This window comes from Schistocerca gregaria, chromosome 6, assembly GCF_023897955.1.
Source record: "Schistocerca gregaria isolate iqSchGreg1 chromosome 6, iqSchGreg1.2, whole genome shotgun sequence".
NCBI classification, from domain to species: domain Eukaryota; kingdom Metazoa; phylum Arthropoda; class Insecta; order Orthoptera; family Acrididae; genus Schistocerca; species Schistocerca gregaria.
The window spans coordinates 291,726,662-291,743,549 of NC_064925.1; the positions used below are offsets into that span (position 1 = coordinate 291,726,662).

The 16,888-nt window shown below is 44.1% G+C and overlaps 1 protein-coding gene and 1 pseudogene across 1 annotated transcript in view; one reads left to right on the forward strand and one right to left on the reverse strand.

Moving 5' to 3' along the window:
• Window positions 1–16,888, forward strand: part of LOC126277966 (rhophilin-2) — a 1,086,271-nt gene that overhangs the window by 52,200 nt on the left and 1,017,183 nt on the right. The gene's annotated exons all lie outside the window — the stretch shown is intronic.
• On the reverse strand, window positions 13,295–13,412 carry LOC126279206 (5S ribosomal RNA; annotated as a pseudogene).

The following is a 16,888-nucleotide window of genomic DNA, read 5'->3' on the forward strand; positions in this document are numbered from 1 at the left end:
ACAAGCACAGTTCTAGCTTTAATATCTTGCTTGTTGAGTTAAACCTTATACGTTATACATGTTGACGAGTAGATTATGAAAGCATTTTAAATTTTAATCCTCGGTCGCTATTTATATGAAGTATTGAAAATAAAATTTATTATTTAAGATAGGCGCCGTGCAACTGGGAGTGCAACTGTTTTAGTAATAGAGACTGCTGTGCACCGTTTAGTAATATACGGTGTGTGTTCATCAAGTATTGGGAATTTAATTTTTTGGAAATAATGTCATGTGTTCGTCTACATTAATGTTATCTCCTTCAAAGCAGTCCGCATCAGATATTATAGACTTACGCCTGTGCTTCTTCCAATGCTAGAAACACTTCTGGAACTCGATCTTTGAGATAGCACGTAAGTCTTTCAACTTTTAATGCATCTAAGTTTGTAAAAAGACAGTACTTTAAGGTTCTCTTCGTTTTTGGGCAACAGAAAAAAGTTATAAGGGGTCATTTCTGATGAATATGGAGGCTGGGGTATCATTACCGTGTTGTTTTCCGCCAAAAATTTACGAACAAGCAATGAAGTGTGAACAGGTATATCATCGTGGTGCGAAAGCCATGAATTGTTTCACCACAAATCCGGAACTTTTTCTTCGGATTGCTTCCCGCCAACGGCGTTGAACGTGTATGTACTACTCCATATTGATCGTGTGTCCTTTTGCCAAAAACTTATGATGCACTATGCCGTTGAAGTCGAAGAAAACAGTGAGCAGAACCTTCACATTCGACCGCACTTGCTGAGCTTTTTCGATCTCGGCAATCCAGAATGCTTCCAGTGGGACGATTGAGCCTTAGTTTCGAAGTCATACCCTTATACCTATATTTCATCAGCTATTATGACACGTTTCAGTAGTTCTAAAAAATGGTTCAAATGGCTCTGACCACTATGGGACTTAACTTCTGAGGTCATCAGTACCCGAGAACTTAGAACTACTTACACCTAACTGACCTAAGGATATCACACACATCCATGCCCGAGGCAGGATTCGAGCCTGCGACCGAAGCGGTCTCACGGTTCCAGACTGTAGCGCCTAGAATCGCTCGGCCACTCCGGCCGGCTCAGTAGTTCTACATCGTTGTTGACTTCATTTAGCGATTCCAGAGCAAGTTCTATTCGCCGCTGTTTTTGCTCGGAATTCAACACCTTTGGCACAAATTTGGCTCACACTTTCATACCAAAAACATCCCAAAAGATTTTTAATGGTATGAGCCATTTCATATGCCAACATCATCAGCAACTTCTGTGATTGTGATTCGGCGATTGTTCGTAACCATTTCGTTCAGTTGCTCCACGTTTTCATCGGTCGTTGATATGCTGGGGCGTCCACAACGCTTGTCACCTTGAGCTTCTTCGTGGCCGTCTTGGGAACGCTTATAACGTTCGTAAACGGTTGTTTTACTCCTAGGAGGCTCAACGAAAGCAATATTCAACATTTCTGAGACATTGTTACATTTATTCCATTTCTACAGCAAAATTTAATGGAAATTCTCTAAACTATTTTTGAAAAAAATCAATAATTGCTACTCGTAAAAAAAAAAATAACACGTGTAACCTTCTAGACGACAGACTAAACACCCAATATGGCTGCCAGTGTACAGGTACGTCCCAGAGATGTTTACCAGCACAGCAACGAAAAATCGCAGGACTCTGAGACCAACAGATCTCGCGAAATTAGAAAATTCCCGATACTTTTTGAACACACCTCGTAGATTAGCTTTATTCCACAGTATTACGTGTTGCTCTTGATGTTGCCACTGTTAAAGAGCGTGGTGTAGTTCTGAGCGGGTTGCCAGAAAGCGGTGCCCTAACGACAGATACCGCTGCGGATTCCTGGCAGACAGTCCGGGATGGCGACCTGCGACCCCGGCCCTCTTCCGTGCTGCCCGTGCGGTATGCGTAGCGGCCACGGCCGGTTCTGTCGCGTGGCGGCTGTTACGTGCAGATGAGGGCACGGGCGACGCGCCCGCGGCTAACGGCTCCAGCCAGGAATCCTCTTACCGGTTCCGAAGCCACAGTTCCGTTCGACACCTGTACTGGGCCAACTGCCTGGCTAAATAACGCTGACGCGCTAGCGCTCCACCTTACGTGGCTCCGTACGGGACTCTGTGCTGGAACGCAACCTCGTATTCGATATTTTTCAGGCGTGTGGTTTAGCGAGTCAGTGGTGAAGGCTCACCAGGCGACCTTCCAGGCTGGCCCTCTTTGATGTTTCTTCGTACTTGTGGAATCTGAACATCAGTTCCAGGGCACCAATTTTTCACTCACAAGAATCGCCTTTTTACTGAGTGCGGCGCGAGAACTTCCTTACTTTAAAAATCAGTATATTAGTTTGCTGCATAAGTTCGTAGCGTTTTTATTTAGCATTGAGCCAGATCGCTGCTCGATCATCAGCGATCGGCTTGTTATCTTTGGCGCGTCCCCGGGCATGAGCATCTTTGCGTTTTCGGCTGGGGTAGTATTCATCTCACGATAGGTGAGGAGAGCCCTACGTCATAGTGACGTAGGCACGCGACATCATGAGTTTAACGAGTTGTCCTATCGACTGTTTTGTGCATTCTGTATATATCGACTGTAGTGTGCGCCTTGAATCTGCATTGTTATTCGTTTATGTGCTTTCATTGTCCTATTGTCCGGTGTTGCTAGCGTGTACGTCGTTCTGAACATGGGCTCTAACGGAGTTCTAGTAACATTCGGAATTATCTTTAGAACCACTTCAGTTCCTCAATTTAACGTTTCTGCCCACATGAATTATGTAAAATTCATTGGATTTCATAAAAATACGAAACACTTTAATTTCTTCCTATTTCACGTTTTTATCCACATGATTTATTCAATATTAATCGGATTGAAAACATGACTAGACACTTCATTAACTTTCGTTATGGTTATGATTCCTTCATTCAGATATTCGTTACGTTCATGAAACACACAACATCCCACATTCTTTGGATTGCAGCTTAATAATTAATTACTTCACTTTTCTGTCGACACAATTTATGCACGATTCATCGGATTAAAAAAAATGACGAGCTTTTTTTTTTAATTTCGTTATGGCTCCTTCGCTCAGACATTATTTATGTTCAAAAATACACAATAACATCGCACACTGTTGGGATTACATTTAACAATTCATTCAGGTGAGACGAGCATATCACACAACTCCTGCCACTTCTTTTGTACACATGTATTTACATTTAGCTTGGACGTTATCGGTACAGTCCACAGCTCGTGCTCGTGCGGTAGCGTCTCGCTTCCCATGCCCGGGTTCCCGGGTTCGATTCCCGGCGGTGTTAGGGATTTTCTCTGCCTCGTGATGACTGGGTGTTGTGTGATGTCCTTAGGTTAGTTAGGTTTAAGTAGTTCTCAGTTCTAGGGGACTGATGACCATAGATGTTAAGTCCCATAGTGCTCAGAGCCATTTTCGTTATCGGTACAACTACAAAGATCGGTATACGTACTCATTTAGTCGATTTAGGTTATTTACGTCACGATGACGTAGCGTTACGTGATTATGACGTAGGGTTCTCCTCACCTAGCGTGAGATGCATGCTACCCTTTCGGCTGGGGCGTGCGGGACGGCGAGAGGCAGTCGGTTTGGGGCGGCCGGTAAGACTGGTGGAGTGGTGGCTCGGGCGTAAGCACACGTGTGATCTCTGTTACGCTGGGCCTGTTTTGTAATCGTGAAACTCCTGCGGCGCTTACTGCTTACCTGGAAGGCATTTAATATAAACTGTGCCAAGCCTGGCAGTGAGAGAGGAGTCCGGAGTTGGTGTTGGCCTAGGTGCTTGTACAAATTGAGGTGCCTGTTTGAGAAGCACGGCGTGGGCCTGTTGGTTGCTTCGTCCTTCTGGCAGCCACCGCAAGCGGATGTTCGGCCGGAATGCCTAAAGTTTGTGGTGAGCATAGTGTGAACAAGTTCTCGTAGGATGTGCTCCCAGCCTGACTCTTAGCCTGTGTTATTTGTGGGTGCCGACCCCTTGTTTGTAACTGCTTCCGAGTGTCCTGTAAGATTTCACAACAAAACTGTGTTTTTGTGACAATCTGTGTTTCTGGCTCAGCCTGCGCCTAGAAAGGGTAAAGAATAAGCGCCTGTTTGTTTGGGACACTGCAGTTCAAACAGAATTGGCGTAATGTTAATTGTATGTAAAGTCTATTTAATGTCTTGCAGTTTTCTGGGTCACGCAGCTGTGTTATTGAACTTATTTTGTAGTGTTCTGTCGGGTGAATGACTGCCCCCAACTTCAGAGTAGTATTGTAAGGTTTTTTGGATATTTGTCAGTGGGGGTGTATTGATTCAATTTTGTTTTTCTCTTTCTTTGAACTACGGAGAATTGTTTAGCTTATCTGGTTATTGGCTTAACTCTCGCTTCACGCACTAAATCAGCTGATATTCAAATTGTTTTTTTTTTTTTTTTTTATTCCTGTTTAATGTCTGACAGATTCAAATGTAACTTCATTTATGTTATTTGAAATAAATGTGTTGGATTGACCTTAATGAATTATGTGCAATCGAAGTAAGGGACCCAGTCCTTCATTAGTGCTTAACAGTGGTGTGTGGATCGGGTTGTGAGCACCGTTCTCGGACCAAGCATATTGGTATTACAGTTACTATGAGTTTATCTACCGATTGTCATTTTTTATTTGTTGTTTGCATTTGCTATTTGAGTTCACATATCATCATTTTGTCATTTGGAGCTGTGGACGCTAGAAAACGGAGAGTCAGGTGGAGAAATCGAAACGTTTCCGATGTATTCTTCTGTTTGAGTCCAATAGAGGAGTGACAGCAGCGGAGGCAGCTAGAAACTTTTTCGCTGTGTATGGGGGTAGTAGCATTGGATAAAACGCGGCAAGAAAACGGGTTTCTCGTTTTAAGGAGGATCGTTTTGACATTAGCGTCTCTCCATTTTCAGGAAAGACCTTCGAGGTTCGATGAAGATCGTTTACGCGCATTAATCCACAATGATCCACGTCAGTGTACTCGAGAAATGGTTAATGTGATAACCTGTAATCATTGCACCATTGTGCGACTTTCAGGCAATGGGGAAGGTTCAAAAATCAGGCATGCTCTAAGCCAAAACCACAAAAATCAGCCCGTGGCCATATGCTTGCTTGTCATCAACTGGCTCATGAACAATACCGGACATTTCTTTCCCGTATCATTACTGGTGACGAGAAATGCTGTCTCTACGGTAACATAAGGAAAAGAAAGGACTGGTTGAGCCCAAACAAAGCAGCAACTCCACATACAAAGACCTGCGCACATCTAGAAAGGATAATGATACGTATCTGGTAGAACAGCGACGGTGTGGAGTATTAAGAATTGCTTCCCCTAGGTGTAACCATCACTGATGACATTTATTATTAACAAATGAGACGTCTTGCAGACGCTCTCCAAGAACAACGATCGCAGTAATGCGTGAAGTAAAGCTACTCTACGATAGCGCTCCTCCCCCCCCCCCCCCCCCTTCTTCTACACTGACAAAGAACACTGTAGAGGAGTTGAGTTGGGAAGTCTGTCCCCACTCACCGTATTTACCTGATCCTGCACCCTACGAAAACAGAGTGTTACGAGTACAATAGAATCGTTGCGTCATTCACAACTTCACATGGTGAATTGTTTACAAACAAGTCACGAGTTGACATTGAACCTGCTTTGCTTGCATCTAAGTCGTGACTGTTACTGCGTGAGGTTTTCTCGCTTACAGATCTCTCCCCCCTCCTACGAAGTCTTTGGTAATTAGATTCCGTCTGACTTTCTCGAGAAAGAACGAGAGATTGCCTCCGGAGAAAGTGACCGAGCTACTTGACGCATGGAGCACTCAAGACGAAGGTCGATTAGGCTGAATAAACCGTGTTTTTCAGTGGAAAATGCCTAATTCCACTACTGTCTCTCAGGCCTTTCCATCATACTATGGAGAATTAGTGTTTTTGTGGGACACCAGAAGGCGGCGTTCTATTTCGTAGTTCATTTCTAGCATCTGTGAGCTTCTCTGTCGAGGAGAACACGGTAAGTGCCATAACCTAATCTCCCAGAAACTTCACTCAGTGGAAGAGGGATCAAAAAACACGTATCAGCTTATCCGTAGATACTGACCCGTTACCGAGAAAACAAGCGCCGAAGTTTTCGAGGCACACGTATGTGCCTTTTAGGGAGTAAATCGTCTTCCGAAAGCGGCTACCGTCGCGACTTCGAAGTTTTGTGCCCCGTGTTCGAAACCCGATTATTATTTTTACTTTTGTTTTGCATTTATCTACCGAAGTCCGTAGAAGATCACTACTGGAATATTTTCCAATGTATACTGGAATAACGTTATCTTTATTCGTCTACTTATTGTGTTCTGATGAACAAATTAAAAAAAAGGAAAAACAATATATTAAAGGAAAAACTATTTGAAATTGTTATTTGTGGAATTCCTGTAGTGTATCTTGATTCATAATCAGTTGCGAGCGCCAGTTTTCAGAATCGTGATCCATTATGCGTAGCTAGCCGTGAAATTATTGCCAGAGTGTGAAACAGTGGTAAGGACATTTCTTTTCCTAGTGAGACTCATACGAAGAAATGTCGATGTGGCAAACCTGCGATGTTCGTAGTGTTAGCAATTTCTATGTTTCGAGCATTTCTACGCGGTATCATCCAAGGGAATGTGCCAAATCATCCTGAAGAACAAACGTAAGAGTAATATACAGGAATTAAGAAATGAAATAAGAATGTAAAAAGGTTGCAAGCACTGAAAATATCGTATTCCTTAACTTGATAAGAAAAATTCATATAATAATCTTCAACGGGCATTGCTAGATAAATGAAAACAATAAAATAAAATTAAAAAAACAATAATCCGGTTTCGAACACTCGACCCGAATGCCCGCAACACTAGCCACTATACTATCACTTTTTTTTGCTTACTTATTAAAGACGTTACCCCTTTTTCCCTCCCCATGAACCATGGACCTTGCCGTTAGTGGGGAGGCATGCATGCCTCAACGATACAGGTAGCCGTACTGTAGGTGCAACCACAACGGAGGGGCATCTGTTGAGAGGCCAGACAAACGTATGGTTCCTGAAGAGGGCAGCAGCCTTTTCAGTAGTTGCAGGGGCAACAGTCTGGATGATTGACTGATCTGGCCTTGTAACACTAACCAAAACGGCCTTGCTGTGCTGGTACTGCGAACGGCTGAAAGCAAGGGAAAACTACACCCGTAATTTTTCCCGAGGGCGTGCAGCTTTACTGTGTGGTTAAATGATGATGGCGTCCTCTTGGGTAAAATATTCCGGAGGTAAAATAGTCCCCCATTCGGATCTTCGGGCGGGGACTACTCAAGAGGACGTCGTTATCAGGAGAAAGAAAACTGGCGTTCTACGGATCGGAGCGTGGAATGTCAGATACCTTAATCGGGCAGGTAGGTTAGAAAATTTAAAAAGGGAAATGGATAGATTAAAGTTAGATATTGTGGGAATCAGTGAAGTTCGGTGGCAGGAGGAACAAGACTTCTGGTCAGGTGAATACAGGGTTATAAATACAAAATCAAATAGGGGTAATGCTGGAGTAGGTTTAATAATGAATAAGAAAATAGGAATACGGGTAAGCTACTACAAACAGCATAATGAACGCATTATTGTGGCCAAGATAGGCACGAAGCCCACGCCTTCTATAGTAGTACAAGTTTATATGCCAACTAGCTCTGCAGATGACGAAGAAATTGAAGAAATGTATGATGAGATAAAAGAAATTATTCAGGTAGTGAAAGGAGATGAAAATTTAATAGTCATGGGTGACTGGAATTCGAGTGTAAATATGGATTGGGGGAGAGAAATGAAAGAGGAAGCCGTCTGGTAGAATTTTGCACAGAGCATAACTTAATCATAGGTAACACTTGGTTCAAGAATCATAAAAGAAGGTTGTATATATGGAAGAATCCTGGAGATACTAAAAGGTATCAGATAGATTATATAATGGTAAGACAGAGATTTAGGAACCAGGTTTTAAATTGTAAGACATTTCCAGGGGCAGATGTGGACTCTGACAACCATCTATTGCTTATGAACTGTAGATTAAAACTGAAAAAACTGCAAAAAGGTGGGAATTTAAGGAGATGGAACCTGGATAAACTGACTAAACCAGTGGTTGTACAGAGTTTCAGAATGGGTAGCTCTGAGGGGTGAAGTAGTGAAGGCAGCAGAGGATCAAGTAGGTAAAAAGACGAGGGCTAGTAGAAATCCTTGGGTAACAGAAGAAACATTGAATTTAATGGATGAATGGAGAAAATATAAAAATGCAGTAAATGAAGGAGGCAAAAAGGAATAGAAACGTCTCAAAAAAGATCGACAGGAAGTGCAAAATGGCTAAGCAGGCATGGCTAGAGGACAAATGTGAGGATGTAGAGGCTTATCTCGCTAGGGGTAAGATAGATACTGCCTATAGGAACCTTAGAGAGACCTTTGGAGAAAAGAGAGCCACTTGTATGAATCTCAAGATCTCAGATGGAAACCCAGTTCTAAGCAAATAAGGGAAAGCAGAAAGGTGGAAGGAGTATATAGAGGGTCTATACAAGGGCGATGTACTTGAGGACAATATTATGGAAATGGAAGAGGATGTAGATGAAGATGAAATTGGAGATACGATACTGCGTGAAGGGTTTGACAGAGCACTGGATGACCTTGAGTCGAAACAAGGCCCCGGGAGTAGACAACATTCCATTAGAACTACTGACGGCCGTGGGAGAGCCAGTCCTGACAAAACTCTACCATCTGATGAGCAAGATGTATGAAACAGGCAAAATACCCTCAGATTCAAGAAGAATACAATAATTCCAACTGACCATACGACTTATCTTAGAAGAAAGATTAAGGAAAGGCAAACCCTACGTTTTTAGCATTTGTAGATTTAGAGAATGCTTTTGACAATGTTGACTGGAATACTCTCTTTCAAATTTTAAAGGTGGCAGGGGTAAAATACAGGGAGCGAAAGTCTATTTACAATTTGTACAGAAACCAGATGGCAGTTATAAGAGTCGAGGGGCATGAAAGGGAAGCAGTGGTTGGGAAGGGAGTGAGACAGGGTTGTAGCCTCTCCCCGATGTTATTCCATCTGTATATTGAGCAAGCAGTAAAGGAAACAAAAGAAAAATTTGGAGTAGGTATTAAAATCCCGGGAGAAGAAATAAAAACTTTGAGGTTTGCCGATGACATTGTAATTCTTTCAGAGACAGCAAAGGACCTGGAAGAGCAGTTGAACGGAATGGACAGTGTCTTGAAAGGAGGACATAAGATGAACATCAACAAAAGCAAAACAAGGATAATGGAATGTAGTCAAATTAAGTCTGGTGATGCTGAGGGAATTAGATTAGAAAACTGAGACACTTAAAGTAGTAAAGGAGTTTTGCCATTTCGGGAACAAAATAACTGATGATGGTCGAAGTAGAGAGGATATAAAATGTAGACTGGCAATGGCAAGGAAAGCGTTTCTGAAGAAGAGAAATTTGTTAACATCGAATATAGATTTAAATGTCAGGAAGTCGTTTCTGAAAGTATTTGTATGGGCTGTAGCCATGTATGGAAGTGAAACATGGACGATAAATAGCTTGGACAAGAAGAGAGTAGAAGCTTTCGAAATGTGGTGCTACAGAAGAATTTTGAAGATTAGGTGGGTAGATCACATAACTAATGAGGAGGTATTATTGAATAGGATTGGGGAGAAGAGAAGCTTGTGGCACAACTTGACTAGAAGATGGGATCGGTTGTTAGGACATGTTCTGAGGCATCAAGGGATCACAAATTTAGCATTGGAAGGATGTAGGCTGCAGTAGGTACTGGGAGATTAAGGAGCTTGCACAGGATACAGTAGCATGGAGAGCGGCATCAAACCAGTCTCAGGACTGAAGACCACAACAACACCAACAACAACCCCTTTTTCATCATTTTTGTAGTTAGTGCCACAGTCAGCTACAGGCTGGAGGAGACAAGGTGGGCAGAGGCCGAATCCCTAAGCTTGGCCACGATGTCTCCGCCTTTCCCCTCGCCTTGCTGCCCTCTCACATTGCTTATAATAATATTGCTTATTTATTTCATTTTTTGCAGGCGTATATGCAAAGGAAAAACCAAGTAAAACAAGTCCACCCATACGAAGTCCTCGAAATCCTACAAGATGAGAAAGTATGGTACGCGGTCCGAATCCAAGGCGTAGGCGCGTCATGTTTTACTCCGAATCGGGCGGGCATCTGCCACGACGGGAACACGCCTACTTAGTGGAGGCGTGGTAAAAACGTTGTAAAGATAATTGGCAAAATACGCGCGATAACGTGCGCTCAACCTCCGCAAGTGCGGTTTGCAATTACTGCCAAAAATCAAGGTTCGAGTGGTGAGCATCTCCAAATAGATATGCCAAAGTCCAGCTCTTTATCCAGAGAACCGCCCCAGACTTCGTTGCAGGAAAACATTCCGCCGCTGGGTAAAGGAAGGACTCGGGATCAGTAACATGCTGCGGCACTTGTGGAAAACACGCTATCATTTGTCACCCCAACAACCAAACATCTGCAACAGCTACACAGTTGAAGCGGTGATAAACATAGTCAACACAATGACAGGCAGCGCAGAGGCCGCCAGTCCTATGGCATAGAGCCGCTGATTGGTTGGATACTTCCCACAGGTCACATAATACCAAATCTATCTGATATGCCTCTTTACAGGCGAAAACACTCAGGAAAAGGACGTAGAAATCCTTCGCCAGCAGGCGCGTTCGTGGGCGCTTGGGCTGAGACTGTTACGTGCGAAAAGGCATCTAAATTAAATCGAAAACTTTGACGGTCGTTTTCTCGGAAACGGTCAAGTATCTACGGATAAGCCGAGACAAGTGTTCCCGTATTTTGGCCCCGTTTGACTGAGCGAAGGTTCTTGGAAATCGGTTTATGGCACTTGCCGTGTTCTCCTCGTGAATAGCTACCAGGTTCCATACAGGACATCATTGTCGAATCGACATTAAACCCAGATCTTCCTTCCGTCATATTAATGTGGTAAGAACTACAGCTACACTGACAGTCATTAAAATTGAAACATTGTGAAGGTAACATTTGCGTAATATTCGTATGTAAGCGATTAGTATTTCATAGCGGCCGCACGCAGCTAGGAGTAACGCTGCCTGTTGCTAAAGTTGTCCTCAGTCCGAAGACTGGTTTAATGCAGCTTTCCACGCTAATCTATTCTGTATAACTCTTTTCTGTCCAGTTAACTACTGCAACCTACGTCCATCCGTACTTGCCTTGGTTTTCCTCTAACGTTTTTACCTCCACATTTACCTCTGTTACCAAATTGATGACCGCTTGATGCCTCAAGATCTGTCCTATCAACCGGTTTGTTCTTTTAATTAAATAGGGCTATAAATTTCATTTCCCATAATTCGATTCAGTAGCTGTTCTTTACTTGTCCGATGTGCAATTCTTCTGTAGCACCACATTTCAAAAACTTCTATTCTCTTCTTGTCTGGACTGTGTATCATCTGTGTTTCACTTCTGCAAAAGACTATACTCCATACAAACACCTTCAGAAAAGACATCTCAACCTTTAAATGTATATTTATACCTGGAAACTTCTGTTTTTAGTAACGCTTTTCTTGCTATTGCTAGTCTGTATTTTACATTCTCCTTACTTCGGCCATCATCAGTTATTTTCGGCCCAAATAACAAAATTCATCTACTGCTTCTAGGGTCTCATTTCCTAATCTAATTCCTTTAGCATCAACCGATCTAATTCGATTATATTCCGCGCTTTGTTTGACTTATGTGGATGTTGGTGTTATGATCTCTTTTAAAGTCATTATCCATTCCGTTCACTGGTCTTCCAAGTTGTTTGCCGTCGCTGGTAGAATTACAATGTCATTGCCAAACTTGACGCCTTTCGTTTTCAGTACAGAGCTTGAATAACATTTGGAATAGGGCACACCGTGCGACTGCTACGGTCGCAGGTTCGAATCCTGCCTCGGGCGTGGATGTGTGTGATGTCCTTAGGTTAGTTAGGTTTAAGTAGTTCTAAGTTCTAGGGGACTGATGACCACAGCAGTTGAATCCCATAGTGCTCAGAGCCATTTGAACCATTTTTTGAATAGGGCACACTCTTGTCAGCTATTGCATCCCTTTCATGTCCCTCGTCTCTCATAATTGCAGCTTATAAACGTTCTAGGTAACTTTTCTCCCTGTAGTTTTATGCCTTCAGGATTAGAACGAATATAGTCCAGTTCACAAATTCAAAAGCTTTCTCTTTATCTAAAACTGCACTATAAATGTATGTTCACCTTTTGTTTATCTTCTAAGGTCTAAGGCAAGTCACAGGGTAAGTATTGACTCACGTATTCTTACATTTCTTCGATACGCGAAGTGATCTTCCTCGAGGTAGACTTCAACCACATTTTCCATTTTTCTGTAAATAATTCGTGTCACTATTTAGTTCGATAAGATTCACTTCCATCAGGTGCTTTTTTTGAAATAGAAATTATTATATTCTTCTTGAACTCTGTTTCGCGTGTATGATCTATCTTGCACACCAGGTGGAAAAGTTTTGTCATGGTTGGCTTTCCTGAGTATCTCTGTTATTCTGGGGAGTGCCGTGTACTCCATGGGCCGTTTTTCGGCTTTGGTCGTTCAGTGTTCTTATCAGATTCTTCCCCCTGTGTCATATCTCCCATCTCACCTTCAGCCACTTCCTCTTGTTTTTCTATAATTTTGTCTTGAAGTTCATTTCCCTCGTATAGCCGTTTTATAATATTCCTTTCATATTTCCCTTCTTTGCTGCCGGCCGGTGTGGCCGAGCGATTGTAGGCGCTTCAGTCTGGAACCGCGCGACCGCTACAGTCGCAGGTTCGAATCCTACCTCGGACATGGATGTGTGGTGTCCTTAGGTTAGTTAGGTGTAAGTAGTTCTAAGTTCTAGGGGACTGATGACCTCACCCATTTGAACCATTTGAACATTCTTTGCTTAGTATTGATTCGCCATCAGAAATCTTGATATTCATACAGCTGGGCCTCTTTTCTCCATCGGCCACTTTAATTTTCGTGTAGACGCCATTTATGTTTCCCCTCGTGTGATAAATGCTTGGACTCTTGTAAACTCTGTCCGGACAGCTCGTGGAAGGCCCAAAGGTACCGACCGACCGCTGTATCGTCCTCAGTCCACCGCTCTCCCCGCCGTTGTCAGTTTTCGTGACCGGAGCCGTTACTTCTCGATCAAGTTGCTCCTCAGTTTACCTCACAAGGGTTGAATGAACCTTACTTGCCAACAGCTCTCGGCAGACCGGGCCGTCACCCATCCAAGTGCTAGCCAAGACCAACAGCACTTAACTTCGGTGATCTAATGGAAACCGGTGTTACCACTGCGGCAAGGCCGTTGGCTGATTCATGTCTATACAGCCTCGAATTTGTAACTAGGAAATACAAAACAGCATTTCATTCTAAACGGTGAGAAGTCTTCAGACGGATAACTAAATTCGGGCCCCCACAAGGGAATGTCATATATCTATACTGATTTATATAAATAATAAAGTACGAGGCTTACTGGGAAAGTATGGAATGACTGTTCGCCAAATGGAAACCACAGTGACAATCCGATGACGCTTTACACAGGTGAGTTGGGCAGTGTCTCTGGTGTTCCAATGGGTCTCAGCGCTATGAGGCTTAACAAAAATGGCTCAAATGGCTCTGAGCACTATGGGACTTAACATCCATGGTCATCAGTCCCCTAGAACTTAGAACTACTTAAACCTAACTAACTTAAGGACATCACACAACACCCAGTCATCACGAGGCAGAGTAAATACCTGACCCCGCCGGGAATCGAACCCGGGAACCCGGGGAGGCTTAACATCTGAGGTCATCAGAACTTACAACTACTCAAACCAAGTAACCTAAGGGCATCACACACATCCACGCCCGAGGCAGGACTCGAACCCGCGACCGTAGCAGTCGCGCGGTTCCAGATTGAAGCGCCTAGAACCGCTCGGTCACAACGGCCGGCGTCTCTGGTGTCTCCGTAGACAGCGCCATATCACTCATCACATTTCCAAACGCACAGTGAGCGCGTAAGGATACCTAGGAAACAGTATCTCTCGCCAAGTATGGGTGCCTGCCGAGAGATTTCGCCTAATTTCATGCAACTCTACATTCCTTAACTGTCGTTCAGTTCCTCCTTCATGACAGTTCAAAAAATGGCTCTAAGCACTATAGGACATAACATCTGAGGTCATCAGTCCCCTAGACTTAGAACTATTTAAACCTAATTAACCTAAGGACGTCACGCACATCCATGCCCGAGGCAGGATTCGAACCTGCGACCGTAGCAGCAGCGCGGTTCAGGACTGAAGCGCCTAGTACCATTCGATCACAGCGACCGGCCATGGCAGTTCTCGGCCACGTACTGAAGAGGTAATGATGATGCACCTGCAGCGTTTTCGATGGGAAGTGTCCGATCAGCCACCATACAGCCCGGACTTGGCTCCTCTCATTTTCGTCTCTGCTGAGAAGAGCCGCTGGGTATGAAGAGAAAGATTCTGGCACAGACAACGAGCTGCAGTCCAGCATAGAAAATTGACAGCGGGCTGCCTTCTATGACGACGATATTGGGAAGTGTTTGTGTGTGTGTGTGTGTGTGTGAATTCCTAAGGGACCAAACTGCTGAGATCATCAGTCCCTATTACACACTATTTAAACTAACGTAACCTAACTTATGCTAAGAACAACACACACACCCATGCTCGAGGGAGGACTCTATCCTCCCGCGGGAGGGGCCGCGCAATCCGTGACATGGCGCCTCTAACCACGCGGCCACTCCGCGCGGCGGTGAAGTTGGTACAGCCCTACGATAGATGTCTTTATGTCGGAACGGCGACTATATAGAGAAGCAGCTGGAAGGTGTAGCTAACTGCTTCAAATAAAATAGTTTTGATTTTCACTGTGGTTTCCATTTCGCGACGGATCTTTCCTTCTTTTTCGAATAGCCATCGTAATATCTGAGGCACCGGGAAGATCTTATTGCTTGGCAGCAAACATTCAACATTTTTTTTAAATAAATGGAAATGAATTCACTAAGTACTTCCTTGCGTTCATAAAACCCCACTATACTCAAAAAATAAAAATAAAATAACTTTGTCACAAAATTTTTAAAGCAGTGGTAATTAAAGGTTTAATAGCTCTTACTTCAGGCTGGCAAGTAATGAACCTAAATCTTTGAGACATCCAGTGCTGCGAGCTTTTTTGCATTGGTGATCAGTTTTTTGTCTATGCTAAAGAGAGTAAAAGCTCAGTAGAAGATTAATGCGGTCTAACAACCACTGCCATAACGTTGGAAAATTGGTACCCCCGGTTGGCAGTGGACGCTATTTATTTACTCACAAACAAAATTGCACTGGGAAGCACGATGTTTCTCACCTTGCTGCTTTACACTCGGTGAGAACGGACGAGGTTTCTTTCTCGCGAACCGTTGCATTCAAGTGGGGCGACGTTTACGGTAACGCCCTGTGAACTGGGGCTCACCAGCATTGTCGGGTTGCACTGCGTATCTAGTGACTGGGTGGTCGGTCCATCAGAGGTGAAGACAGCAGCGTCACGTAAGATGAACGAACAGAAGCACGCCACTTCACGCCTGCCCGGCTGTCGTTAGTCTGTTGTACAATTTTGGGACACTGTATATGCTCGATTATTGTGACTAAAGCCTTGATTTCTAAGTACAATAAAATACACACATCAAAAAAAGTTTTGCATCATCCCGGTTCCTACAACTCCTGAAGCTAGACGTTGACTGTGGATATTGTATCACAGACACAGTTCCTTTGACTGTTCAGAGATGTCACTAAACCCGCCCAAAGATGTAAAGAACCATGCATGAGAAGCGCATATTAGACGGAAGGGGTCCGACAGCCGATCAGTTCCAGTCATTCCACCAGGAAGGAGGTACACGGATCGTTTGTCTGTAGTTCAACCATGCCTAGACGGTCAATACCGCGGTCCCATCACGTCCACATTGTTACTTTGTACCAGGAAGGGCTCTCAACAAGGGAAGTGTCAGGCGCCTCGGAGTGAACCAAAGCGATGTTGTTCTGACATGGAGGAGGTACAGAGATACAGGAACTCGATGACATGACCGCTACCTACGGATTATGGCTCGGAGCCCTGACAGCAACGCCACTGTGTTGAATAATGCTTTTCGTGCAGCCACAGAACATCGTGTTACGACTCGAATTGTGCACAGTAGGCTGCATGATGCGCATCTTCACTCCCGACGTTATGGCGAGGTCCATTTTTGCAACCACGACACCATGCAGCGCTGCACAGATGGGCCCAACAACTTGCCGAATGCACCGGTTAGGATTGGCATCACGTTCTCTTCACCGATGAGTGTCGCATATGCCTTCAACCAGACAATCGTCGGTCAGGCTGAACGCCTTAGACACACTGTCCAGCGAGTGCAGCAAGGTGGACGTTCCCTGCTGTTTTAGGTAGGCATTATGTGGGGCCGACGTACGTCGCTGGTGGTCATGGAAGGCACCGTAACGGCTGTACGATACGTGAATGCTCTCCTCCGACTGATAGTGCAACCATATCAGCGAGGCATTCGTCTTCATGGACGACAATTCGCGCCCCCATCGTGCACATCTTGTGAATGACTTCCTTCAGGATAACGACTTCGCTCAACTACAGTGGCCAGCATGTTCTCCAGACATGAGCCCTATCGAACATACCTGGGATAGACTGAAAAGGGCCGTTTATGGATGACGTGACCCACCAACCACTCTGAGGGCTCTTCGCCGAATCGCCGTTGAGGATTGGGACAATATGAACCAATAGTGCCTGCTGAGCTTGTGGATAGCATGCCA